This window comes from Ambystoma mexicanum, chromosome 13 (genome assembly GCF_040938575.1).
Source record: "Ambystoma mexicanum isolate Mex_15411 chromosome 13, UKY_AmexF1_1, whole genome shotgun sequence".
NCBI classification, from domain to species: domain Eukaryota; kingdom Metazoa; phylum Chordata; class Amphibia; order Caudata; family Ambystomatidae; genus Ambystoma; species Ambystoma mexicanum.
Genome location: NC_090938.1, coordinates 260,928,233 through 260,953,140, shown reverse-complemented (window position 1 = coordinate 260,953,140; position 24,908 = coordinate 260,928,233).

Sequence of the window (24,908 nt, the reverse complement as noted above, 5' to 3'; positions counted from 1 at the left end):
AGTTGTGAAATAATTATTCAGAGAAATGAAAATTAAGACACAGGAACTGAACAAAATAGGCTTACTGACAGCCCTCAAGAGGAGCAGCAAAGGAATCGTTACAATACAGAGAAGATAAAAGTTGAATCCGAGAAACGTTACCCCTGCTATATTTTGCAATGAGCCATGTAACAACATCAAATGCCAGTAGATCTACAATGTCACTGAAAGTAGAGGTACTCTGATTTAAGGGACTGGCAATCAAAATTCAACTGGTATGGGGGCATAACAAAGGATTTCGTCATCATGAGAGACAAACTGGAATTGGAAGATTGCAAGCTAGTTGTGGCTGGAGAGGAGCAAAGGATAACTGCAAAACTTGCCGGGGCTTTTTTAAAAATATTTAATGAAATTGAATGATGGTAGTTCAACCTCTTGAAAATGTATGGGGCTAATCTGCACACATTTTTCCTACGCTCACTGTACGACATATGCATAGACCTGTGTACTCTGGGTGGACACTGCCTACAGGTAGAGCCCTCACCCTGTCATATTTAGTTGGGATTTGACAGGTTGAGTACACAATGTATCTCCAGAAAGGGGAGGGCCAAACCTTCCCCCCGCCATGGGCAGTCTAATTAACTAACAAAAGCTCCATGGATCCGCCCTGTCATGTTGTTGAGCCTTGTACCTGATTGCAGCATTCACATACTAATTAACAAATACTTGTAACTGCATATGCTGTAAAGACACATGTAACCCAATCACAATGTTCTATCTTCCTGTACTGTACCATTGTCCTAGAGCTGTGATACCTCCGGGTCTGAGCGATACAAACAAATGCAACAAATAAATAAATAAATACATCAAAGTTTTATTCAAACAGGCCCTCATGGGGCCTGGCTGCAGAGGCTAACAAAGGAGACAGGAAACCCCAACCCCCTTTCATATTCACTGTGTCAACCTGAAGCCAGCTCCCACCCCCAGTATCGATCAACAGTGAAATGTCATGTCTGGGACTGCATGTTTACAGTAGTCATCCCCCGCAGGGGGACCCCATTCAGAAGGTACGAGTATGTGGTTTGACGGAGCCAGAAAGTCTGGTCTCACAGCAGCTTCAACGGATACCTGCGACTTTAATCAGGAACCACAGAGAGTTCCATTAACCAGAGGGACTCTTTATTCCACAAGAGAAAGGAAGATGGGTTGGATTTAGTATTACATGTTTTCACCCCTTTACCTTTTCTGTTGCAAAGCACTCTGGTTATGACCTCATGCATACTGGATTGGTTCATTACGATAGGCTTAGCCTACACCAATCCCTGTGGTCCAATTGGCTTTAAAAGAGGGCCTAGCCCCTTTTTTTCAGCAGATCATTTGAAGGTTTCACCAGCAGCAGAAAGAAGAACTCATCATTTGGACCCTGACTGAAGGTAATGTCTACCTTAAGTTTTCCACCAGTGAAGGAAGGCCAGGACCTCCAAGAGTGAAGCAAGATCCCTCCCCTAAACATCTCCCAGGGAACAGAGGGAGATACTGAATCCTGAGGACCCTCCAGCAGCTCCAGAACCAGTAGCCAGCCAGCACACAGCATGCCCTGTTAGGCTCTGCAGCAAGCTTCCTAGGTGGGAAGTGCCAGAGAGTCTCTGAACCAAACCAAGGACAAGGCAGCTGCCGGCAACACTCTTCTCATCTTTGGGCCGTCTTCCTTAAAGGACGACACAAGACCAGTGAAGAAGCTAGGAGGTTTTCATCGACAAGCATCTACAGACATCTGCCTAAAAGGACATTGTTGAGCCAGTCAACCCCCTCGAGCTGCAACCGACTGCACCTCTGACTATTGTTATGCTGCAGTTCGCTAAAGCCATCTGAGAAACCTCAACCAGTGCTTCAAAACCACTAACGAGTACTGAGTCAATGATTCCTGATCCCGAGCTGCCATGCAAGCCACCTGCAGCCATCTGTCCAGCTAGCTCACCAAACTGCCTGCTGCCTGATACCCGGAGCTGTCTCCCATCTTGAACTCTGTCACAGAAGCTGCAATGCACCCTGAAACCAACTCGACCCTGCTGAGCACCAAGAACTCCTACAGCACAAGGTAATTGTGGTTCTGTCCCCCCTAGTCCTTCGCCAAAGGCCATTATAGACATTTTAAGACCCATTGCTACCTTTGTGCTGAAGCTAAATATCCTTGTTCTGTTGCAATTATTTACTATACCGACTGCCCTCCGATAAGTATCCAGAGTGCATCCTTTTTGCTTCTTTGAAACTGTCTGTCCTCTGCATCCTTTACAGGGTGGGTTGTATTTAGTACTGGGCAAGAACTATCTTTTGTGATAATGATAAAGTAGATATGTGTATACAACCTTTTATCATTGGGTAATAATTGTATTTTTGCTGTGTTGCAACTAACCAATGATCAACAACGTTTTGGAAATAAACCTGCATCCACGTTACCAAAATTGGACAAAGAGGTTTATCGTTTGCTTGTGTTTCAAATCTGTTTGGATCCCTTCTGGTGTGGGGCTGATTGAAGGTTTAGAAACTGATATTGGCGACAAAAATACTGTTGCAGACAACATTTAGACACTGCTGGTATTGTTAAATAATCATGGATCTTGACATAGAGACTGTGCAAGACATGAACAAGGATGTCCTATGTCAAGAGAGGAGACTTCACCACAGCCCTAAGGTTAATAAACCTGAGTTGCTGACCAGGCTCCAAGCTTGGGTAGAAGTGAGGGCGGTTGGGGAGAAGATCCCAGGGCACGGGTTAGACCCTGTGTACCCAAATGAAGATGACCTTCTGGGAGGGGTAGTGGAAGATGAGGAAGAAGACAGCATGAGAAGTGTTTCTCACCAACCATCCCACTGGGGGGCAAGCGTGGTTTCTCAAAACTCTAGAGTATCACCGAAGTCAGGGGCTATTGCAGCATCCTGCAGGTCCCAGGCCTCGCCACAGTCTCTAAGTGAGAAACCTTTACCAATTGGGTGTGAGTGATGTAGTGGTTGTAGTAATTTTGGGGTGAGAGTAAGAGGTGGGTTGAGTCTAAGTGGGAGGGAGAGGGAAGTGAGAGATAGGAAGGGAAAGAAATATAAAGGCAGTGTAGTGTTAGGAGTGAGATTTGGAGGGAAGTGGATAGGATCAGAAAGAAGTTGGGTGGATACAGGATAAGGCAAAGAGAGAGATAAAACAGGAATAGAGTATAGTGAGAAGGGGAGAACAGAACAGTAGGGTGGAGACAGAAGAATGGGGATAAAGCAGTAATCCTGCGGACGGTGAGTGATGGTAAAGAGAGAGCGAGAGAGAGAGAGGGTGGAGGATGGGGAAAAGAGAACACAGGTGTGATCAAGGAAAAGGTTGAGAGATGGCCATCGAGAGGAGAAGGGCAACAGGACAAGCAGACTACTCCACTATGCCCCATAGGAAGTCCCTGAAGGTGTGACATAGATAAGCCATGGTCTTTAGGGCCTTCCAGATAGTAGGGGTACCCGAGCTCTAGTAAAGTTATGGACTATGACTATTAGTAGAAGGGCAAGTGGGATAGGGAGGGGGAGCCCCCTTCAAAGTTTGAGGTAATATTATATTCAGACCCACCTAAAGAGTGAGCCCCATATGGCATGTATTTGGAGAATCTTTTTTTTTTTTCTTTTATAGAAAACTGGTAATCTTAGTGATTATTTATTGTGGCTCATTGTGCACCTTGTCACAACCATAACCATCATCACAATGTAAGTCAGAGTTCTGTGTTCTTTTTCACTAGCAAACAATGTTTACAAACTATAGGATGTTCTCCTCTCTAGTCTTTGTTTAGCCTACAGATTGTATGAGTTACGCACCCACTCAGATCAAATTAATGTAACCATTTGTTTAAATGCATCAATAAATATATGGTTCAAAAATAGGTATTCTACAGGATTTCTTAATGTACAGTTCCATGACAGGACCTATAAGGATGTCAATGCATTCCATCTTCTCACTTCTTGCGGCATTCTAAATCTATGTTTTGTGAATAAGATGTGTTATTTTCAGTTATTTAAATCTGCTCAGATTTAGACTGGATTATGTTTATAAATATCATCACCATTCTTGTGTCCATTATCATCCCCCACAGCTTGATGCCTCACAGCCTGTTTCTAAAAATATCATCAAAACATTCTTATTTCTCTTATAAAAGTCCCCCACACCCTGATGTCAGCCACTTGCACGGGGTTTCAACGATCCATTGCGAACGTAGTGTTGGGGGTGGCCAGCAGTGATCACTGATAGTTGCTTAAGCTTGGATCTCCTGCACCCCATACAATTTCAGCAGAGCTCAAAGCACCAGAAGTGTGGTTGCGCTTTAGCCCCCCCATGTCAGAATGGTATAAGTGCTAACCTGTGAGCCCCAATGACAGGAACTATTTCAGTGTTCCTGTGTTAGACACAGATGCTGCAAGATCAGGAAAGGCAAGATGGCAAACTCAAGTAATGCAACCTTTGAAATAACCCCCAGATGCACTGAGATCTCAAAGACAGTTTCAGTCCTTTACTCCCACAGCTGAAAATTAGAATGGGGAGTTAAGGTGGTGTGCATTCTCAGCATCAAATTAAGAGCGTGGGCATGCCTCTTGCTTGCTGGAGGGCACCAAATCATGGGAAGCACAATATTCATTCGCTAAGGGCCTGGCTCCCTTCAGGACTGTGATGTATAGCCAATGGAGGTTGGACCTGATTAAAGGGTGAGAAACATGTAGTGAAGAGGAGTTGGATGTAGTTTCCCTTGGAACAGAGGTGTTGCTAGGGTGGGGTGGGGCTGAGGGGCAATAGCCCCGGTCTTTTCGTTGTAGTGCCCGGATAGCTCAGGGACTATAACCAAAAGGCTATAGCTAGCCCCGAATCCTGCCAGTCCCGACATTTGCTTAGCCCCTGATCTTTTCCAGACCTATCAACATCCCTGCCTTGGAAGCTGTTATCAAGGTTTGGAGATGAAGTACCTGTGTATGGCACTGCAGGGCATTCACCCCCTGTTCTCATCGAATGGTGTTCTAGTGGAGTAAAACTAAGGAGAAAGAAGGCCAAAGAGATTACACAAATACACCAGCTGTATCAGCCTATCCTAGAGCAACAGAGCTGAATGTGAAGAGCTCTCCCCTCATTAAATGTGGCATTCTCATAAAAGGATGTAGCCTATTGACACACCTACAGAGCAGACCAGCAATGGCATAAAAATAAAAACATAATTGACAAGGACAGGTGCACAGTCTTGCTTAAAGAATTCAAAAAGCCACTGTGAAAGCCAGGAGTGATTACCGGGCCTCGGCAATACATCTTGCACCAAAAGCAATCCAAAAAACTGTTTTGTTTAGTTTCCTCTCTTATTGCCCCACAATGGTGCTTACCAGTTGTCACAATAACCATGACGATTTGTAATATCTCTAATAGCTCCTTTATAGAGAAAATCAAGACCACATGACATAACCTGGACATGAGTGGTAAACAATTATGTCTAATGCTGTGCTCTTCCATACAGACCTACCCCAAATTTCAGTATCTATTATTACTTGCTTAAGATTTTCTTTTCTCCCAACTCACTATCAAGAAGTTGCTCCTAGTTTACGCTTCTTGAAACCAACTGACTCCCTGGCTGATCCATTCCCAAGTTGTAACATCCTAGTGCTTTGGCCTGATTGTTCGAAGCAATTAATAAATGATGCTTACAGACCCTTGGACCTACCTGAATCTGCCAGTTGAATAATGCAAACTACACTTTATGCTGCTGTAATGCCTGGTCAATGCCTTGTGTTTGTTTGGCCAGCAGATGCACTTTATAACTAAATGCAGATAGATGTGTTTACTGTTATCACTGTACCACTGTCGAGGGGCGCCTTGGCCGTTGATTCGCGGAAGCTGCTGAGCCCCACCAGACCCTCAAAGGCGTGGAACACTCAACTACTTTTTCAACAGCTCCCTGGGGGAGACAGGCAATTGGAGAAAACAAAAAAGAACAGACTCCTTCCGGTCCCTCAGACCCTCAGGAAGATCTGCAGTTAAGGAGGAAAGCATAGGTAATAACTTACACTGCTGGTCTCATTTAAAGCATTCCCAGTAATTACTAAATGACTAAAACAACTGTATACCTGTATATCCTCTGCTCCATGCTCAGAGGATGAAAAAGACCTTGCTTATAAATTGATAAACAATTTCTCTCAATAAATAATTCCTTCAAGTGCGAGGGCTTCTTTAGCCAAAACTGAAGCTTGTCACAAAAATTGCATTTAGGATACTCTCTTCCTTGAGTTCAAAAAGTGTGGCTTAAACGTTAAGTACAACACTGTTCCTTCCCTGAGAAGGTTCTTCAGCTTTACTCATAGTTCATTACTTGTCAGGGGTTGAGTCTAACAGAGACTAACCCCTGTGTACCTCACGATTCCCGCGCTCCTGTCTCCACTGCTGGGGAAAAAGTCACAGCGCTCCCGTGGTCTTGCGCTTTCCGAAAACTTGGCACTCAAAAATAGTTGCTTGCCACCAACGTGACTTTTTAGAGCTAGACTGCCCCACAACCGCAAAAATAAAATGGGTTGCCTACCTTCTTCCCTCTCGATTCTCTTAGCAAGGGAATAAAACTATTTACAAAAAAAACTTTAACACAGCAGTTTGATTTTAAAGTTTATCTTGATATCTACGTTCGTTCCGCGAAAAGGTACAGCTGTTGTTTCCTCCCTTTGATTTACAAAAGTGGGAGAGAAACGAAGACAAGGGACGCGGCCTGCCACGACAACCCAAAAATTAAAATAGCTTGTTGCATCGTTAAAACAGTATAAACTGGGTTACAGATGATTGCTATTCGCTAACAGGGTTTGCTTCAAGCGTCACGACCGCCGGAGCTTTGGCAAACAAACTTAGGCTTTCCTAGAGTGGAAGAGCAGAGCGAGTCTCTCCAGGAAAGCATTCAAAATACTATGGAGCAAACGAACAAACTAAATGACGCTCGTTGGATGAGGTTCACTCAATGAATGTTAGGAGGTTTCTTTCAAATTATTCCCCACAGAGTAAACGATGAATGAATGAATTCACAGTCCCAGAAAAAAATTGTAATAGAAATTACATCAGTCTACAGTCTCCTGATTTAGAAAAAAAGGTGATTAAAGCACTTATTTCAGGAAATGGCTCAATCACTGCTCCACTCCACTGCAATTTCTTAAGTTTCTCTCCTGGCACACATAATACATGTTAGGGGAGGGATAAGGCCCAAAAACTGTAACTCCATAACACCTGACCTGCTCAGCGGATGACAATCAATGAAAGGCAGTTGAAAACTCCTTCCTGTTGAACAAATGGAATTCTCAACCAATTGGATCACTAGCCAGACCCTCCATCTTGGCTTGGGCACTTGTCAATGCTCTAAATACTAAGTTAAGGCATAAACTACAGAAAATGACGACACTCCTAGAAAAGATTGCCTAAACTCCAAACTTCATATTAATTAGCATAGCCAAGTTGTAACAACCCTGACAACCATTTATTTTCTTTTTTTGGTGTCTCCCTGAACTGATGCTTTACACCCCTAAAACGCTTTGCAGCCCTCATTGCCTACACCCCTATTTACTGTATTATTCATCGGGTCACAGAACCATGTCTGTTGATGACTTACCCCCTGCACTTCCTCCATATGCCACGCTGGAAGCGACACCACCAACATTTCTACTGTTCCGACATGACACCCACTGCATGACTACAATAGCCCACTAGGTGGCCAGCATATTCTGCCCACTATAATCGCTCAGGAAGGACCCTAGGACCATTGCAAAGTTTAGACATGTTTAAGGGTCCTGTAGGGTATTTTGTATAGATATGGGGCCTAGCGGTATTTTCTTACCGCCAAAATGAAAATAATTCAGTAATAATCACTCTTTGCATTCAGATTAGATTTGGTATATAGTACTATAGTATACATACATTATTTCAGCACACGGATACATTTAGTGGAATACATTATGTTGGTATGCGTTATTGGTGGTATTTATGGGTGAGCATAAATCCTTTGTTTTATATATGTGACCACAATATCCAGAACCCCTTATTTTTGTTTAGTTTGTTCGTGTGATCACTAGAGAGACCTCAGGCTTGCATTTCAGAAACACCACATTTCCAATTGGAGTGCCACCATGGGCTGTTCTCACTGACTTATCTACGACAGCAAGCTATATGTGGTATTTATCACCAATTTATTTACGTTTGGTGAGCTATGTCCAGGGCCTCTCTTCCTGCCGACTCATAGACCTTCGGCAGCCGACTATTTCATCTTGTTATTATTATGTTCCATTCAGAAAACACACACACACTCATATACTGAATGGATTTATGCACACAGCTGCTGCCATGTCTTATCTTTTAAAAATTTGTGTGCATTTTGAATATGAAAAATAAAATGCGCTTTTAAATGAGAAAATGGTTTGTTTTTAACCTGTGTAGCCTGTCTTCATATACATATCCATATGTTGCACTGGCAACACATAGCTTGAAGAAATTGCATTAAACCCATGCAGTGGCGCTGCACTTCAAAAAACAATCTATAAATTGATCCTGTGCAGTGGTGCTGCGCTCTGTGCTCCCAAAACACGCTAAACAATCCAACATATACCCTCCTTTTTTTTTTAGAACTGAGCTACGATCCAAGCCAATTTTAAAAAAACAACCTGCTTCTTTTCTTCTTTTCAAAATTTAACAATCCAATACAATTAACATTCTTGTTGTGAACATGAAAATTGAAAAATCACTGTTCAATCAACATAATATTAAAATTCATCTGAATTCATCAATTCTTATAAAATGTTCTACATTTGCCTTCCCAATGGAAGTGTCCATAGTCCAGTGTTTCAATTTTATACTTGAACTCCATTGAAAATAATAAAATAAAACAACTAACTAAAACAAATAATTAACATAACAGATTAAAACAATTAATTAAAATAATAAATATGTGGAACTCCATATGCCAGGACACTTGTCTGCCTCTTTTGGTTCATTCGGGTACTCTTGGATCCTTTTCTATAGAAGTCATCTTTTCTTTGGCATTCCGGTTATTTTGTCTTCACCTCCACCCGGAGGCAGGCATCTTTTGGTCTTCATCCAGGGGACTCCAGGACTCCATCGTCTCCCGTGACCTCCGGTACAAATATGTTGATATTCTAAATCAAATAGAAAAGAAACAGATTAAGTATATAGCACAATACCAATTTCACCCTTTTGCCAAAATAAAACACGCCTTCTAAAATATTTCGCCCTTTTTCTTTCGCCTTCTGAAATTAAACACAGGTTATAGAGAACAAGCATACATAAAACAACATTCAATATTTAATGCATTTTCATTTTGCACACCGACCATGAGCTTCCATTATATATTTTTTTATTTATTTACTTTTTATATTATTTATACTTTATATATATTTACATATATTACAGTGTTTATGTACCATTTCAACCATCTTTTTTTTTTAACTTCTCTGTCACTGCCTTCTGTCTGAACCCACTTATTTCATTCACTTTTTTTATTCAAGGGATATTATCTGTTTCTACACGCTCAAGGCGTTTAATTTCATGTCTGGGATGGCATGGCTTGATCTGATTCACATGCACAAACTGTTCAGTTACTGTTTCACCTTCAGTCTTTAAAATTTTACAAACTACAGGAGGAACCTTATCTATAATTCGAAATGGCCCCTGCCAGGCTGCTAGAAATTTAGAATTTTTCTGTTTACTTTTTCCAAAATGAAACTTATACACCTGATCCCCTACACTGTATTCTCTCACTGATGTTCTTTTATCGTAGTATGACGTTGCACTGTCAGCAGCTCTTTCTAGATTTCTCTGCACAAAAGCAAATGCATGTTGCAAATGCTTCCTCAATTCATCAATGTACTCATGAACTGTGGATGCGCTCACAAGTGTCTGCTCATGCGTTCTGTATAGTAGGTGTTGTGGTAACACCATTGTCCTACCTGTTAAGACTTCATGTGGACTAATACCTGTTGCTTTGGCAGGAGTTGATCTGATTGCCAACAAAACCAACGGTAAACGTAAATCCCAGCTGAAACCTGCTTCTGCCACACATTTCTTTAATATGTCAACAACAATCCTATTGCTCCGTTCAACTCCACCTGAAGAGGCTGCCCAATATGCAATATGTAGTTTCCGTTTCACACCCAGTATTTGCCATACCTTACTCATTAGAGTACTTGTGAAATTACTTCCTCTGTCTGACTCAATTCTTTGTGGCAACCCAAACCTTCAGAACACATGGTTCACCAGCAATGTGGCTGCTGTTTGCGCACTACAATCTGGTGCAGGAATACATTCAATCCCCTTCGACATCAAACATATCACACTTAAAATGTAACGGTTTCCTCTGCTCGACCTTTTTAAAGGGCCTACATAGTCTATTTGCAAATCTGACCATGGAAGAGTTAGGCCTCTTTTCATCAAACGGGCTCTATGCATTGGTGAAGCAGTTTTAAATTGGCCGCATACTAGACATCCTCTAGTATATAATTCCACATCTTGGGACATATGTGGCCAGTAAGCATAATCTTTTAGTATTTCCAATGTTTTTTGTGAACCTCTGTGGCCTGCAGTTATTGCACCATGTGCATGTTGTAGCATTAGCCCTCTGAATGAAAGGGGTACCACCCACTGTATTTGTCCTGTTATGGACTCTCTAATCATGAGTCCATCCTGCAGTCTAACTCATTTTTTATTCTTTAATAGCACCCTCAACTCTTCTTTTCCCATACAATCATTTTCTGTTAAAGGGTTTTGTTCAGGATCTATCAAATGATTATAATAGATTCCCAAAATTCGATCATTCTTTTGTGCCTCAATCAAATCTTGGTCTGGCATATCATGACCCCACTGTACCACTGGTTGATCTACCTCCTTTGGTGTTTTAGAACGTGTTACTGCATCAATTTGTATTTCACCCAATAAATCATCTATAGGTAGCAATTCTCCCATCACAGCCCCAATTTTAGCCAGGTGGTCTGCCTTATTATTTCCCTCCTTATCCTCTCTGGGTGTTTTTAAATGCCCACGAATTTTTCTCCAGTATATTGTCAAATCATTTTCTGACACCAATTTGTGTATGGCTTGTATCATTTTTCCATGTTTAAGTGGCTTTTTGTTGTATGTAACCATGCCTCTCGCTTTCCAGCCAGGTAAATACTCCACAAAGCTATTTCGTGCATAGTCAGAATCAGTCACCAGGACAATTTCACTGAATTTATTATCAACTGCAGTAGCAATCGCTTTATAAATGGCCGCCAATTCCGCCACTTGACTGCTTCTAGCTCCAATCCTCATCCCTACACTGGGGACGTCTTCACATTTCAACCAGACATTCCCTATTCCTGACACTAATTGTTTATTACTGTCATTTTCAATGTGAAAAGCACAACCATCCACATATACAGTTGGCAGATCCTTGCATGTTTTTTCATCAAAAGCTTTGTGTGGTGATTGTTCAAATTCCTGCAAACTAGGTTCCACTTCCATTTCGTTTGATACTTGTTCAGCCGCACAGTCATGTAAGTCAGCTAACCCTTGAGCAATTGGGCTTTTTTTATTTTGTCCATATCTCACTTCTACAGGAAAACCTTGCAATGCCAGTGTCCATGAAGTGATTCTGGACTGCGCTAGATTACCTGACCTAATTCTTTTACTCTCTAAAAACTGCAAAGGTTGATGATTTGTTTGAATAATCACCTTTTCTCCCTGAATAATAGTGCGGAAATGTTGTAGCGCCCACACAGTGGTTAATAGGGCCTTTTCACATTCATTGAATTTCATTTCAACTTTGGAAAATGCTTTACTTGCATATGCAATGGTTTTGTGATTCACATCATGTTTTTGTGATAACACTGCTGACATACAATGTTCAGAGAACCCTATTTCTATAAAGAAATCCCTACCCTTTATGGGATATGCTAAACATGGTGCCTTTACAAGACATTCCTTTAATTTAGCTACTGCCACAGACTGCTCTGTTCCCATATCCAGGGTGTATTCAGTTTAAGCAGTTTAGTCAATGGTTGAGTGATTTCAGCATAATTTTCAATGAACTTTCTGTTATAGCCTGTCATCCCTAATAAACTTTGTACCCCTTTCACATTTTTAGGGTCCTTTAGTTTTTGTATGGCCTCTATTTTCTTCTTTTGTGGATTTAGCCCATGTTCAGTCACTTCATGGCCTAAAAAGTTATTTTCTTGCACCATTGTGCTTTTTGTAAAGACACTTTGGCGCCTGCTTTCTGCAATTGGGCAAGCACATGTCTTATTTCATCAAAATGGCTTTTCAGGCTTTCATTTTTTATCAGGACATCATCCACATAAACTATGGTTCCTCTTTCCACTGCATCTGGCATGGCCTTTCTCAAAAATATGCCAAATTCACTCCCACTATTGATGTACCCGAACGGAGCTCTAAGCCAGGCGTATTGAGTCCTGTCAAATGTAAAGGAAAATAAATTCTGTATCTCCTCTGCCAATGGCACGCACCAATATCCAGAGGTGAGATCTAATGTGGTAAACACTTTTGAACCATATATCTGAGCTAGGCCCTGATCAATGAATGGCAGAGGCCATCTGGATACTGGCACTCTTTTATTTAACTCCCTCAAGTCTGCACATAGCCGCCATTGACCATTTGGCTTTAACACACCTAAAATAGGTGTATTGGATATGCTATGAATGGGCCTGATGATTCCCCGAGCTTCCAAATTCTTTATAATCTCTGCTAATGATTCTAAACATGCCAGCGGTAGTCTATACTGGCGTACAAATACTGGACTTCTCCTACACCCTTCCGGAAGTGTGGCCACATGTAAATCAGTTAAACCGCAATCATAAGCATCTTTTGCAAATACATCTTTAAATTCCATAAATATCTTTCTCAGTACGTTCCTATCCTCATCGTTGTCACACGCATCCGCTAAGGAGATCTGTTCTTCTACCATTTTGGAAAATTCTGGAAAATCTTCTGGTAAGGGAATCTCAGCGCTTTCCTCTGTGTGGCTGTGTCTTTTTGTAAAGCTGCCCCTTTTAAATATTTTGGCATATCAGCTTCCACTTCACTGGGCTGATTTTCTGTTTTATTTTCATTTAAATTAAATGTTATGCAATCCTCTTTATGGCACCACACTGTCTCATTTGAATCATAAGGATACACAGAATGAATTTTAAATATTTCTTTGGGCTGAGAGTCCAGGTGTTCTGGCAACTCACCCTTGGCATCTACATACTTTTCAGGGATATTTCCAATCACCATGTTATTTAAATCTGCCGCATAATGTGATTTTTGTATGGTCATTCCTAATGGGGAGTTTTCCTCTAAATGAATATCCTGACAACCTTTATTATTTACTATAATTTTTACAGATCCTTCACCAATATCTACCAATGGAATGTATTCATAATCCAGGCCTTGCTGTTTTATGGATTCATTCAGGCATACAAATGCATCAGAGTCTTTCATCTGCTGTCCATTTTTGCATTTCAGTGTTATTGCAAACTGTTTTGTAAATGCAGGAATAATAGTATCTTTCCTCATTCGTAATTCGATTGCATAAGGAAAAAGTTGTGCACAATGATAAGCCCTTCTTGTGTCTTCAAATTCAGGTGCCGGCCCACCTAGGTGTGACCATATTTTTTGATTAAGGAAATCTAACACCATAAACATTCTGTGCATGATGTCATTGCCCATGTAAAAGTCATTTTGTGCTTCACTCACTATCCATACATTATGGTAAATTGTTTTCTGCCCAATGCTAATTTTAAGCATGCATCTGCCTGCATTTCGGTTTTCAAAGTCTGGACTGTCCAACACAGAAACAAATTGGTTTTTAATCCTACATTTCGGGATCTCTTCCCTCTCCATTATCTTTTGCAACAATTTCTCATTAATGAAGCTCCTCTACTGTTCAAGCGCTAAAGTGGCTTTTATTGTTTTAAAACAGTCATTTATACCAACATGAACCCATGGTTGCTCATCTTCCATGTGTATTTCAGCAAGAGTGGTAATGTGTTTTTCTGAATCTGTTTTAGGAGCAATATTCTGTTTGATTATTTTCTCTTTTAAATAAAAACGTAATGTGTGCTCATCTATGGCAGTCTGCCAATTTCTCCTTGGGTCCAAGTATATTTGTACAGGTAGTTTTTGATTGTCGCTCTGCATTTTGTCTTGACACATTAATATAACCGTGACACTAGGTATGCAACTATTCTGGAGATATACCTCCACAGCATCATTTATTTATGTTGCTGTTTTGTGATTTTAGTTTCTTAGGTCTCAATGGTTTTTTGGTTAAGGACCACAGCACTCCATTCACCCCATCTATGAGACGAGACAATTTTTTCAGGCAATCTGTCCCCATCAGAAATGGAATTTCACAAATAGATGTGATCAATACCTCCTGTTTCATCTTGTGCTTTCCTATTTTTATGTCAACCTCAGTTACACCTATGATGGGCACCTCCTCCCCATTAAAGATATGCACTGGACCTTGATTTTCCTTCATCTGTGATCGATTCTGTGGGGGTCTCCCTTCATTGATACTCTTTACCAGCTCCTTGGACATAATTGTCGCCTTTGCGCCAGTCTCAATCATAGCAAATGTTTGGCATTTTTCTTCTACAGTGATGGGTGCATAATATCTGTCCTCAACTTCCTCTAATACACATAAGAAGTGTGAATTCTTACTGATTTCAGGGCTCACCTTTCTCAGGCCTTTTTCACTTTTGGCTAAGCACATTGGTAAATGGAAAGACATTTTTCATTCCTTTTTACTCGCGAGAGACTTTATTCATTTCTCCATGTTCAGAGGTTTTTTGGAGTGTAGCCACTGTTCACCCACCCATCTGGGTATCATCAGGAACCACATTACAACCTTCCGACTGAACATGTGTAACAACATCATTTAGTAATTTGTCATTGTTTAATTCTGTGCATTTGTGACCATTTAGTGTTTTACCAGCCCGTTCAGCTTCTTCAAAAATATGTGGCTCAAAGAATTCCTCAGGTGATTGATTTGTACCCTCCTTTTGAGTGTTTCCTTTTTCTGTCTGTGTTTGTGCACCGTTTTGACTGTCCAGGGAAGGAGCTATAGCATCCCCACTTACTCCCTGTTCACTGGTATTCCCCATGCATGAGTCATTTTTCTCATATCTGTCTCTTTGTTCTCTTGGAGTTTCAGGTTTTCTTATTTCATTTGTACAAATCTCCAATGTTTGATTTAGCTCTAGGTTAAACCGTACCTCTCTTTTAGAATTATTTGCACTTTCTATTAGATGTTCATTCATTGGTGCTTTCACTTTTACATCATTAGGCATCTCAGAGTCATTATGCATAATTATATTAGGGCAATCTGTCTTTTCGCCGTTGTAGGTATCATGAGTACTTAGTCACTTTTCAGAAGAAGCCCCCCGGCTATTGCTATGGCCATCAGCCTCCTCTTTGGATGGTTGTTTTGCGCTGTATAGAGCTTCCCTATTTGCTCAGCTAACATTTTCACTTGGGTCTCGAGGCACTGGAACCTTTCCATCTCTCTAGAATCCTCTTTCTGTGGCCTAGGTCGATATTGGTTGTTTTCCCCCTGATTGGATCTATTCTGATACCTCTCAGGTGAGTGATTTCCATTGGGATGGTTCCTGAACTCTTCATTCATTTGTGGAGAGGAGCGGGGTGCATTCATCCTTTGGTTGTAGTCCCCTGGTGGGGAATCATTGTACTGACATGGAGTATAATTCATGTTCTGTCTCATGTCCTGTCTCTCATGTTGTGGGTACTGACCCCTATGTTGATTCCCATTATGAGCAAATCGATCCACATATAGGGGTCTATCCTGATTACCATATATCATGGTGTTGGGATCAAATCTGCTTTGTGTCCCCAATGTCTGGTAGAGACCCTCATTTCTTGATTTTGTCTTTGGTTATTATTGATACCTGACATATCAGGCCGATATCCTGCCCGGGGTCTATCCCCTAAATACCTAGGGCTGATGTAGCTCTCCCTATTACTAGGATCATGTGATTGGAACATTGGTGCAGAGTGTGATGACCATTGTTGATTAACCCTTTGTTCAGGTGCTGAATTATTTTTTGCCTGGACTTTGAGCAGACTCAAGGGACATTTTGGCTGACCTGATTTCCATCACTGTGGCTGAGGGTTCTTTAGATTTAGGTCTAATATCTTTCATTTTATCACTTTCTCTACCCTGACAATAGAGTAACTCATATAGTTTTGTGCTTTGATGTACAATCCATTCAAGGGACTTGTCACAGTCAAATTCACGGACCAATTGTGATATGATGTCTTTCTGTAGCCCATAGAAGTAGGCAGTTTTAAACTCATTGGAATTGGGGTCAAAAGATACATCAAAGCGAGAAAATGCCCTTTTTAAGTCCTGTAAAAATTGGCGAGGGGATGTGTTAGGCCCAGCAGTGATTGTGTAAGCGACTTTCTTTGCCTCCTGCAGTGACTGAAAAGGAGAAAAATGACGCCTAATTTCCTTTTCAAACTCCACCCATGTCATATTCTGCTGTTCATTTAATCCCCTTATGATGCTGGCCGTCGGGGCATCTAAGGTTAAATGAAAATATTGTCTGTACTGTTCCTTAGGTATCTGGAGTGCTTTAAAAATGTCATGAACCGCTTCTAAGTGATCCTCAATGCAGCATTCCCCTCCTTTTATAAATGGTTTGATCAGGGCTTTAATGGATTTCATTATCTTTATGGGGCTACTTGTTCCAATACATGGAATTGCACCACTTTGTGATTCAATCCTGGTTTCAGGTGTATGGGATTGGTGGCTGCCCCCAATGGGAGTACCAAATCCCCCAAGGGTGCTGCAACCAAGTTCAGTCACCGACCCAGTCACTGGAGCACTAGCTCTTTGGGCAGAACTAGCATTCACCTCCACTCCATTGAATGTAGTACCCTGCCGCCTCTCCTGGGACCTGGGAATGCACATTTGTTGTTCTAAGTCTTTGCACTTTTTAAGGAGCCTGTGTGCTTCATTTTGCAGATAGTTGTTTTCATCACTCATTTTATTGATTACCTCCTGCATGTCACACATTTGCATTTGGCATTCATTGAATTCTTTGTTTCTCTTGTCTTTTTCTTGAATCATTTTAACCATTTCTTGCTCTGCACCTTGGAGCTCACTTTCTTTTTCAAAATTTTCTTTTAGTAAAATCTGCATTTCTGAAACAATCTCATCTTTATCCTGTCTAATGTGGTCCACTAAGGCTTTTAAGTGTACCAATCCTTGCTCACTGTCCTCAAATTGTTTCTTGCTTTTGGACAACTGAGCATCAAAATCTCTGCATTTTAATTGCATGTCTTTTTGGCATACATCCAATTCTTCTCTTAACATCTCCTCTTTTTTGCTTGCCCAATCTAAATCAGTCTTTAACCTGTTAATTAGCTGGTTATCATTTTCTTGCATTCGCAGTGACCTATTCAAAATTAACCAGATCTTGGCGCACAGCCATATTAAACAGTCTTTTTCTGCAGTTTTATCGGCTGCATTCAATAACCTTGTAAGGCAGACCTGAATTATGCTGCCTTCTGCAAAAATATTATCTAGTTTTTCTTTCTGCACCTCACCCTGAATGCGGTCATGCCATTCTAAAGTAGTGTTCGATGACCACGTCCCATGTGCAAACAACTTTGCCTCTAAATATTGCACTAGGTCTGAGAATGTGGTTTCCCTTTGTGACATTCTGAAATTCGTGTTTAGTAACACACTGTTATTATAAAATGGGTTCCCTTAATGTACAGATGGCAGTGTGAGACACACTTGCCATGCCCAGTAGGTGCTCTGTGATCACTTTCCCGGCCTGCAACGCACCATAAATATGTAGGGTATTTTGTATAGATATGGGGCCTAGCGGTATTTTCTTACCGCCAAAATGAAAATAATTCAGTAATAATCACTCTTTGCATTCAGATTAGATTTGGTATATAGTACTATAGTATACATACATTATTTCAGCACACTGATACATTTAGTGGTATACATTATGTTGGTATGCGTTATTGGTGGTATTTATGGGTGAGCATAAATCCTTTGTTTTATATATATGACCACAATATCCAGAACCCCTTATTTTTGTTTAGTTTGTTCGTGTGATCACTAGAGAGACCTCAGGCTTGCATTTCAGAAACACCACATTTCCAATTGGAGTGCCACCATGGGCTGTTCTCACTGACTTATCTACGACAGCAAGCTATATGTGGCATTTATCACCAACTTATTTACGTTTGGTGAGCTATGTCCAGGGCCTCTCTTCCTGCCGACTCATAGACCTTCGGCAGCTGGCTATTTCATCTTGTTATTATTATGTTCCATTCAGAAAACACACACGCACTCATATACTGAATGGATTTATGCACACAGCTGCTGCCATGTCTTATCTTTTAAAAAATCGTGTGCATTTTGAATATGAAAAATAAAATGCGCTTTTAAGTGAGAAAATTGTTTGTTTTTAACCTGTGTAGCCTGTCTTCATTTACATATGCATATGTTGCACTGGCAACACATAGCTTGAAGCAATTGCATTAAACCCATGCAGTGGCACTGCATAAAAAAAATGCTCAATAACACATGTCTTGCTGTACCACATTATATCAATGCATTAAACCCATGCAGTGGCGCTGCACTTCAAAAAACATGCTATACATTGATCCTGTGCAGTGGTGCTGCGCTCTGTGCTCCCAAAACACGCTAAACAATCCTAGAGTCCAGATACAGCGCTGTCAAGGGGGATGCATGTACCAATTAAGGTGTTGATGTAAATGTTACGTGGTGGATGACATTGGGAATGGTGACGTCATTGAGCGTGGCGCAGGTGGTATAGATATAGTTTGTTGAGACACATGAACTGGTGCAGTGCAAGAAGTCCCGCAGGGGAATGGGAAGGAGAGTGTGTAACTCGTCTAGTGATGGGGTAGCTGTTGCAGCTCAGGCATAGGGTTGGGGGTGCAAGGTGCCTTATGGGGTAATGTGGTAGGTTTTATTTTTTATTTAAGCAATATGTGAACATTAGAGAAGCCATGTTTTGTAGGCCTATGTTAGGAAAACATTTTTGTCGACAGATCACAATAAATGGCTGCAGGCTTGTGTGACAGCAATGTTCATTTTTGAATATTCAGCAGAAAGAGTGCACAGTAACTTTGCAAAACTGAAGTTTCCCAGGTGAACACAATCCTATAGAAGTCTCTCCAGGAGATACTTTGGGGGCCACTGAGCTAAGCACTTGGGTGTCAGAGAACAACTGGTAGGGAAACATGAATTATATACAGTTAATTAAAATATATTTGCAGTATTGGATATGTTTTAAAAGTATGCCTGGCAGCAAGGTTTGAGAAGAGATCTGGGAGGGGCTATAGCCATGAAGTCGGGGTTTTTCGGTGCTTGACAGGGAGCAAATCAGCAGAGAGGGGTTTCAGTGTTCCTAGGGTGGAGCATTGTAGAGTGTCCTTGCTGAAGTCCATGGAGCACATCATTGGTCAGACTCAGTGAGAAGGTCTGGTCCATGCCATCTCAAGATGCCATGTCCAATCAGTATGCAGCAGGTTATCCATTTGTATATTGAACAGGGCCAACACCAGCTGTTTGGGTCCAATACATCTGTGTTAGGTCTTGATTGGTGTACACTCCCTTTTTATTTTTATTTCCTGGGTTTACTTTTGACAGAGTTCCCCTGGTAAAGACCCACCCCCAATTTTTCCATGTTTGCAAAGAAAACAGAGAACACTGTGAGGAACTGACCTCAGACCTACCTGGAAAGAGATTATTTCAAATCATCCCTTAAGTCTGGTTTTTGCACAGGCATGGAATGGCTACCACACTTCTGGGATTTTGGAATTTCTCTCTATGGAAGATGAATGTGGTGCTCTGCTGGCTTCAATATTCAGGAGCACGAAATGCTTCTCCATAGATTGTCTATAGTGGCCCAAAATCCATAAAACAAATCCACTCTTTATAAAGGACATATCCCAGAAGGTCCAATTCATCAGTTTTATCTCTGATTTGGGTACCTCAATGACATGGTCTCAGGATTTTCCCTTCTCCCCCAAACTGTTTTATTGCCTATTTGTTCATGCTTCAGAAATTCCCAGTGCGTGTTCAATCCTATGCACATAACACACCTATGTTAAGACGAATCACTTAATGTTCATTCCTAGATGAAGGCCAGCTCCATGCAATATAATGGCTCAAAAGTATATGCTATTTTATTTGGGACAGAAGTGCATTTTCATTCAAAAACTATTTTAACCATTCCACCTCTTTAAACATCTTCTCTTAATGAACAAGGTTAAGAACAAATGTTTTCTTTAAGTCTATGCACTTACAAATCAGTTGCGTCTACCCGCTCAGATTTCTAAAAGAATTAACTAATTCCTCTCCAGAAGACACAGAACACTAATTGAAGGTACCACACTTAACTCGCAATTTGACTGAACGAACACTCTTGATGCTGGATTTCCTGCTAGTAAATTCTTAAGGCTACAGCGGATTCAGATTGCAGCTAAGGAACTGGTCTTTAAGCCAATGTGCAAAGGGCACAGAAAACCCTTAATTGGTTTGGGGATAAATAACACACACACTTTGAGTTAACCTGGCTGACTTTCAAATATGTTTTGTCACTGCTGCTTCCTATTTGATTAACAGGTTTTCACTATGTTGACCTCCACAGTCCCTATGCAGCTCTGGCTAAAGTCTACTGAATATCCTGGAATATGCTCTCGTGATCACCCGGTGATGTTAAGTTCTCCAGGTTCATGGAATAAGTAAAAACCCTCTTGTTCAAATGTTGTCCCTTCAGGAAATAATGCCAAGAGACCCGTTTGTGGTATTGAGCAATATATAAGTGTTGTATGCATACATACTGTCACCAAGAACACCTGGAATTGGGAAGGATGCCAAGGCCAAGTATTGTAATTTACATTTTTTTTTTATTAGATGGATCATCTACAAGTTGGGATCGACGAATTTATAAAAATGGGAATTTACATGAGAAATGGTGTTTAGGTCCAGGGAGTGAATGCCTTGTCTGAGATCTTCAGTATGGGGAATGTTGCATTTTCACCTCAAGTGAAGGTGCCCCAAACCATTTTCTTTTATCTAGTTATTTGAGGGTCTGTGCATACCTCTGTCTGTTTTCACAGTCAGAAGAGAGAGAGCTAGAGAGGGGTTTCGGGCCAGGTTGAGAAGACTTCTTCTTTACCTTCATTTCTATCTGATGTTTGTATCTGTCCATGTCTCGTTCATCATACACTTGTGTATAGGTGCGTTATAAATGCCATATCATATCATATCATATCATATCCGTCAACAAACGAGATTGACCTAGGGCTGAATTGACCTGCCAGAGCATTCTTATGCGTTCTGACCTCCCCTATTATCTGATTCGGTGTTGGTTCTCTTTCACTTCCCACCTACTACCCCCGAAGTAATCTTTCCAGCTAATGCAAAGGATTCGGTGTCACTCCCACAGTGTATCAACACAAGTCACTAGTCCCTAGGTCTTCACTTCTCCACTTTGCCTCTATTTTCCACCAACTTTGCTACTTCTGCAACCTATTGTTTTCACTTCCTCCTCCTTCTCTTGGACCTCTCTGCTCATAATGTTAAACCTTCCATAAGTCCACAATCCATTATGATGCTATGACTGCTTCTTGGATCTCTCTGTTGAATCCTTCAATTTACTCCCCACCCATGATGTTATTGTTTCCCGTGCACCTCTCCTCTCACCATCATCTCCTTCCATTAGCTCTCTGCCATGAATGCTATCACCTCCTCCTGGGCCTGTGTAGTGACTGCCACCTCATGCCATTCACTCTGCACCCTTGATGGTGTCATCTCCTGGTGCTCTCCTTTCACTACCACCTTCCTCACTTCACTCATTCTTGCTGTTATCCCCTCTACCTGTACATTTAATGTCCCCACCATTTCATTTGGTTTCCTCACACCCTTAAGTTACCGCCTCTTCCTTCTCTCCACAGCCGCAATCACGCCAGCCTTTTATGTTTCATTAGCCTCCTCTTCCTCCACTGTTCGCATGCTTCCATCCACTTCCACTCGCGTGCCTGCTGCTGCTGCTGCAACACACCCAAAGCAATGAAGGCTGGCAGCATTTATACTCTGTTGCATCCAACACAAAGGCCCTCATTACGAGTTTGGCGGTAACCATGCCGCAATTAGCGGCATGGCTGCCGCCGAAATCGCGTCGTGGTCGTGGTCCGGGTCCTCGGAATGAGGACTTACCGAGCCATTCCGAGTTCGGAAGACCCGGTAATTCCTCCCTCCAAGGACCCGGACACGATCCTTCCCCATTCCCATTTCAGCCCCCATAGGGCTGAATGGGAATGGGAGAGGGAGCAAACAATGGGCCATTACGAGACTGATATGTAGTGGACATTTCGCTTCTGTGAAAGGATGGTGAGCTAAAGACTCTGGTTGAGACTCAAACCCGAGATATAGGCCAGCAGAGAGAAACTCTGTGAACTTCCCTTACATATGCATATTAAGTAGCTTTGGGTTTTCACCCTAGGTTACTAGGGTATTCCAGATGTCGACCCCTTGCTCACTGTTCTCAGAGATACAGCTCCACCTCACTGACGAGGCTCAACCAGGCTGAAACCTGTGTCTGGGGTTGCTGTTGGTACTCTTGTTCAGAAGAGAATTGCCTGGCATTTCGATGCTGGACTTCCCTTGGGCAGGGCAAAGATTGACATGTAATAGAAATTTCTCTTCTGTGAAAGAATGGTGAGCTAACACTTTGGTTGAGACTCAAACCCGGGATCTATGCCGGTAGAGAGAAACTCCCAAAACCCCCTTACTTATAAATATTAAGTAGCTTTGGGTTTTCACCCTAAGTTACTAAGGTATTCCAGATGTGGAACCCTTGCTCACTGTTCTTGGAGAGGCACAGCTCAACCTCACTGATGAGGCCCAAACAGGCCGAAACATGTGTCTGAGGTTGCTGTTGGTACTCTTGTTCAGAAGAGAATTGACTGGCATTTCAATGCTGGACTTCCCTTGGGCAGGACAATGACTGATATGTAGTGGACATTTCTCTTCTGTGAAAGGATGGTGAGCTAAAGACTCTGGTTGAGACTCAAACCCGGGACATATGCCGGTAGAGAGAACCTCCCAGAACCCGCCTAACTTATGCATATTAAGTAGCTTTGGGTTTTCACCCTAAGTTACTAGGGTATTCCAGACGTTGAACCCTTGCTCACTGTTCTTGGAGAGGCACAGCTCCACCTCACTGACGAGGCTCAACCAGGTGGAAACATGTGTCTGAGGTTGCTGTTGGTGCTCTTGTTCGGAAGACAATTTCCTGGCATTTCAGTGCTGGATTGCCCTTGGGCAGGACAAATACCGATATGTAGTGGAAAAGTATCTTCTGTGAAAGAATGGTGAGCTAACACTCTGGTTGAGACTGAAACCTGGGATCTATGCCGGTAGAGAGAAACTCCCAGAACCACCCTTACTTATAAATATTAAGTAGCTTTGTGTTTTCACCCTACGTTACTAGGGTATTCCAGATGTGAAACCCTTACTCATTGTTCTTGGAGAGGCACAGCTCCACCTCACTGACGAGGCCCAACCATGCAGAAACATGTGTCTGGGGTTGTTGTTGGTACTCTTGTTCAGAAGAGAATTGACTGGCATTTCAATGCTGGACTTCTCTTGGGCAGGACAAAGACTGATATGTAGTGGACATTTCTCTTCTGTGAAAGGATGGTGAGCTAAAGACTCTGGTTGAGACTCAAACCCAGGATATAGGCCGGCAGAGAGAAACTCCTAGAACCCCCTTTAATTTTTACATATTAAATAGCTTTGGGCTTTCACCCTAAGTTACTAGGTATTCTAGACGTGGAACCCTTGCTCACTGTTCTTGGAGGCACAGCTCCACCTCAGTGACGAGGCCCAACCAGGCCGAAACACGTGTCTAGAGTTGCTGTTGGTACTCTTGTTCAGAAGAGACTTGCCTGGCATTTCAGTGCTGGACTACTCTTGGGCAGGACAAATACTAATATGTAGTGGACATTTCTCTTCTGTGAAAGGATGGTTAGCTAAGGACTCTGGTTGAGACTCAAACCCAGGATATATGCCGGTAGAGAGAAACTCCCAGAACCCCCCTTACTTATGCATATTAAGTAGCTTTGGGCTTTCACCCTAACCTACTAGGGTATTCCAGACATGGAACCCTTGCTCACTGTTCTTGGAGAGGCACAGCTCCACCTCACTGATGAGGCCCAACCAGGCCGAAACACATGTCTAGGGTTGATGATGGTACTCTTGTTCAGAATAGACTTGCCTGGCATTTTGGTGTTGGACTGCCCTTGGGCAGGACAAATACTGATACGTAGTGGACATTTCTCTTCTGTGAAAGGATGGTGAGCTAAAGACTCTGGTTGAGACTCAAACCCGGATATAGGCTGGTAGAGAGAAACTCCCAGAACCCCCTTACTTGTTGAAGATGACAATGACAGTACTTGTCATTCCAGTGCCATGCAATCACTGGCTGAAAGTCAGTCAGAATCTGTACCTCTACTGGCCCTGTTTATAGTGTTGTTGCCCTTAACATGACACAATTGCATGCCTGTAACCCAATTGTACCATCTGCAAGCCTGCACCATCAGTGTAACATACAATCCAAGTTACCAACTGAAACAAATGCAGCAGTCTAGGACTACGTAACTGTCTCTAAAGCAACATTGTGATTTGTGACATTTGCAAATAAAAGTTAAGCAGAAGCATGGCAGGTGGGCATTTGGGCTTTTTCGGACCGATAGATCACTTGAAATGCAGAATCAAAAAGGGAATGCTATAACCAGATAATTTCCAGAACCAAAAACACTAACCAATGAGGGCATG